This window comes from Penaeus chinensis, chromosome 35 (genome assembly GCF_019202785.1).
Source record: "Penaeus chinensis breed Huanghai No. 1 chromosome 35, ASM1920278v2, whole genome shotgun sequence".
NCBI classification, from domain to species: Eukaryota; Metazoa; Arthropoda; class Malacostraca; order Decapoda; family Penaeidae; genus Penaeus; species Penaeus chinensis.
The window spans coordinates 9,520,905-9,525,904 of NC_061853.1; positions in this window are offsets into that span (position 1 = coordinate 9,520,905).

Here is a 5,000-nt window from a genome sequence, read left to right on the forward strand (position 1 = left end):
TCATCGCCCATCGATACTCGTATACATCATCGCCCATCGATTCTGTGTTCCTTTATCGTTGCTAGCGCAGTTATATACACTTATTTTCTTTGGTGGTAGACATGTAAGGTGCACGATCATTGTTGATTTTTTTTATGGTGGAATGGATCGACCTTTTGGTATTTTACTAATTGGGACATTGATCTTTGTAATGTTCATGGAGATTTTGTGTATCAGAGGGCGCGTGTCTGCTTGCGTGATTTTATGTTGCAGTTGTTTTGGGAAATCTGAAAGATACAAGGGTTCCCTCAGAGCTTTGACCCAAATATGCTGGAAATAAATATTATTCTATCAGAAATGGATGTCAGTTTAGTTATGATCTCATGTTCACTATCCTTGCTGTTCTCGGGGCGTCGAGAACAGCAAAATGATTCTGAATATTTGTGGGAAGTGAGCTCAAGTTGGACGCTCCAGCCCATTGATTTAGGGTCATATCTCTTTGTGCAAGAGGACTGCAGGGTGTTAGTTGGTTTGCCTGAATAAGGTTGTCACGGGTAGTGCCCTGCTTGTAGATATCAAAAAGCTCCTAAACTCGTTTTTGTTTCCTTAATAGGTTTCTTGGGACAGACCCAGATGTTGTAGTAATCAGTGACCACCTTCGACAAGTTCATGGAGAATTTAACACTCGTTGCTGAGTTATCGTTATTTTTAATACGTAATTTAAAGTGGTTCTCAAGGTAAGGAAGAATAGAAATTTTAAGCCTATTTGTTTTTGCAGATTGACTATTATCAACAACGTATCTCGTTACTATTGCAAAGTGTTCATTGATCAGCTCTGTTGCAAGCATTCTTCTGACGTTTCCATGCACAAGATCTCTCCCTAGTTTGCTTGTCTGTATCATATATGTCATAGATCTATTGTTGGCAAAATGTCGGAACTCTTCGCCATTTTCATTAGATAGACTATCTCCAAATGTATAATGTCTAGCATTAAAATCTCCCATGCATATTATGCCGTCATTCAGAAAGTTGGACAGTGAATCAGTCACCTTGCGTTTATATTGTACAAAGAGTAAAACCCAGGCGCTGCTTGAATGTGTAAATGCTGATATTGCATTATTGCCATCAGACTTCTGCACTCGCTTATGTGGTATGGTGTCACTGACATAAGTCAATAGGTCTGTCATTCCTGTGTTCGTATTGGAGTAATACCCTGTAATTCTAAATGTGTTTTTTATTTAAGTGGCTGATGTGAAGGGTTCTTGTATACAGATAATGTCAAAATTATTGTTATGAATATAGCAAAGCAAGTCATTAATTCTACGGTTGACGCTTATTAATTGTGATTAGCTGATTGATTAGCTGATTTTTTTTTCAGTTGAGCTAGATCTTTCCTCGGCCATTTTCTTGTTTTTTGGTTACTTCTCTGGCACTGGGATGGGGAATCCCCCTGGCATTTGGGACGTCACGCGGTACTGGGTAGGGTGAAGCGGTGCTGGGCATCGCCACTCCGCGGTCGATGGGTACGGTCGGGGCAGGAGAGGAGTGGATGTGCGTATGGCGGCTTGTGGGGCAGTTACGGTGTTAGGCAGTCACACCTTGCGCTCCGCACCTAACGCACCTCTTCACGATGATGATGGTATCTTCGTTGTCGTTGTCCTTATTGTATCTTGCAAGTCAGTCCTTGTCTGGTGAGCTTCTGCACAGACAGCACAAGCTGTTTCTTTCCTGCAATATTTAGCGAAATCTTGGGACATGTAACTGGCCACAACCTCTGAGCTCCACGGTCGAACGGAGCTCGGCTATACGTATCTTTCAAATAATTGGTACTTTTAAGGTGGTGACTTTTCTCTGCTCCATACAATGATGATCCTATTTAAGTGCTTTCCGTCCTTGTAAATCCTCCGAGCTTTGAAAACACCCAGAAGATGCAGTGCTTCCTCTGCGGCGGCTTCCTTCAGAAACCTGGTAACCAGGTATTCCCCATATTTTTTGTTTTGGGGCTGAAAATCGCCTTTGTTCTGAAGAGATATCTCCACAAAAGTGCCATTAACCATCAGGGCCACAGTTTTGTTGCTCGTATGTAGACGAAACGAGAGATGTCCACTTCCTCTGCACCATGTCTAGCGGCCCTTCCTCTTGGAGGGGCGGCAGCTGGCTGACCTCCCTCACCCACCTGATTTTATCGACGGTAGACGAGTCCATCGTCTCAGGGGGCCATGAGTTCGCGTTGGTTGGTCTTTTTTCTGGTTGGTTTGTATGCCAAGTTGCTGGAGTCACGTGACTAAAGATTAATATCCATCCTTAAATTCTTGTGGCAACCCGATCGTCCTTCAACTCTAAGAGTGAAGTAACCTGCCTATATCACAATTGTCCTTCAACCACAATCATTCTCTGGAACACCGAGAGTTTCCCACAATTCGTCAGGTAGAGGAACAATACACTTGCAGGTAAAGATGTGCTACATTTTCCAGGTGTAGGAAGTTATTTCTAGTTTCTTATCAACTGAAGAACACTTCTCCAGGACCATCAGGTCATCACCTAACCGCCCAGCATAATGGCATGGAGGCTGCCACTATAGTAGATCAGGTGTTCCTCTTGCAATCCCTGTATTTGTTGTGTCGTTCCTAATATAAAAATTAGCAGCTTGTAGTCCATCAGAATCACCATCATTCATATCAGCCAACTAGTTAGAACCATTTGAAACTGTTTTATCAGCATTGTTGTAACCTTCGGCAATCACATCTGATTCTAAGTCATCCACTTCACTTCACTCTTGATCCCCATCTCGGTTGCTCTCTGAAGTTCTAATTGAGTCATCATTAGTTGAGAAACTCAGGACATACTCTTCGCGAGCTTCTTCTTCGGAGGTATCCTCAGGTCTGATATCTGCATGTCTCTCTTGTAGGTAGGGGCTTCTTGCTTTCCTCAATGACTCTGAAGGGTCCTTCCCAGCGGGGGGATAACTTACTGTCGCCCTTCTTCTTCACGGCCTTGATGAAAACCCTCGTCCCAGGCAGTAATGTCGTGTCTTTGGATTTTTTTTCTGGCGAACCCTACACTGTTCTTCAGCTGCCCTTAGCAAGTTCTCTCATACATATTCATACACCTCCCTGGACCTTTGCGTTCATGATGTTATTAAATCGTCAACTAGTTGACCTTGTCCACCAAAGGTCTGAAGTCTTCAGGTCACGGTTGTACATAGCGTAGTAAAGTGTGTCGCCAATAGCTCAGTGATAGGCAGAGTTCTTTAGATAAAGATTCCAGTACTGATATATACCTTCTACCATTATATGTAAAATATTAAGAACTTTTTGATTGGTCCGTTCACAGAGTCCATTGGAAGCAGGGTGTTAAGGAGTAATCTTACCATGCTGAAACTGCACATGTTTTGCCATCTCTTTCAGGACCTCACTCCTAAATTCGCGTCCCTGGTCTGCCAATACCGTCTGAGGGATCCCAAGGTCAGAAAATATATCAGCCTCAGCTACAGTCTCGTGGTTAGTGGTCTAACCACGGCAAATTGAGTCAAGAAGTCCAATATCGCCAAGACATACTGATTTACTCTCTCGGTCAGAGGGAAAGGTCCCATCAGATCCATGGAAACCATTTGGAAAGGTTCCATTGGAACAGGATATCTTCTTAAGGGTGTAGGTGGATGTGCACGCCCTTTAAACTGTGCACAAGTAATGCACTTCTTGCAATTTTCAGTTATGGCCTTGTCCATGCCTTGCCTTAAACTTGGTTCTTTCCTCAGCACCATGACCTCCTAATGGAGCTTGATCTAGGGGATCCTCTTCTTCCACATCATCCGGTTTCACCTCAGTGAAACCGGATGACCGGTATTTATGCTCGTAATGGAACTCGTTTTTCCCAGTGGTCGGTCGATAATCGCCCCAACTGCTCCCCTTCGTCATCTTTGATGGATACGGCCTTGGTATGGTTCTCTTGTTAAGAACCAACATTGGCGTGCGACCGAAATTACAAACAATGACTTTTACAACATCTGCCTTGGCAACCACAGGGATAACGATACAGTCTTCTCTCAACGACAACCCATTGATTAAAATTGAGGTTCCATTTTGAAATCTCCGGTCTTTTTGCTTAAGGCTCCCTGAGATGATAGATACCTTTCCAGGAGGTAGGGTGTAGACCCCTTTAGAGACTATTACCATTGCATCCTCGTCTTCGACATTTCTGAGTGTAACATCAGACCTCATTGATGCATTTCCATACACATTATCCCTGACTATGTCATCAACCTGTTTCTCGTCGTTGGAGGTAGGTAGGCCCCCCACTTATGGCTTTTATTTCTGATGGATCCTCCAGTACTGGAAACTTAGATCCAGCTTATGAGCCCTCATAAAAGCCGTCCCAATAAGATCGCAGTTCCTTGTGAAAGGATTTCATGGTCCACGGACACAAAATAATCACCAGTAAACTACTCTCCCCCAATAATAAAAGTCATCTTGGCCAGCCCAAGTGCCTTCACCAGTTCTGCATCAAGAATACTGTCAAGTTATGAGGAACTAGTGGAGAAGGTACACCTTGCTGTTTTGTAGTCTTTCTTCTTCACTTCTTCATTAGCCTTGTATAGTGATATTTTGACTATATTAGGTTTTTGCAGCAGAGTCCGACACAAAGACAAAACTTCTGTTATTCTGTGGTATAAAAACCTCAGTCATCATATATTCTGGAGGTGGTGGTCCTAGCACGGTAATGCGGTAGTTTACCGTTTCCTCCAGCTCCTGGTGTCTCCCTTCAACTACTTCATATGGCCGTCCATCGTGGACGGCTTTGCTCCATTTTTTGCAGCCACCAGTTTCTCAATGTCCTTCAGCAGGGAGCACATGGCTCATCGACACCGGAAGCATGTTATAATTGATAGAGTGCTAAAGGGATTGGGGTTTTTTCTCTCTTCTGTGTTTTTTCTGCCGTTGAAGAAGCTGCGGCCACCTTCAACCTATGACAGTCCTCCCTTCCATGTGTCTTGTTCTAGCCATGTTCTGAATCATGGAACT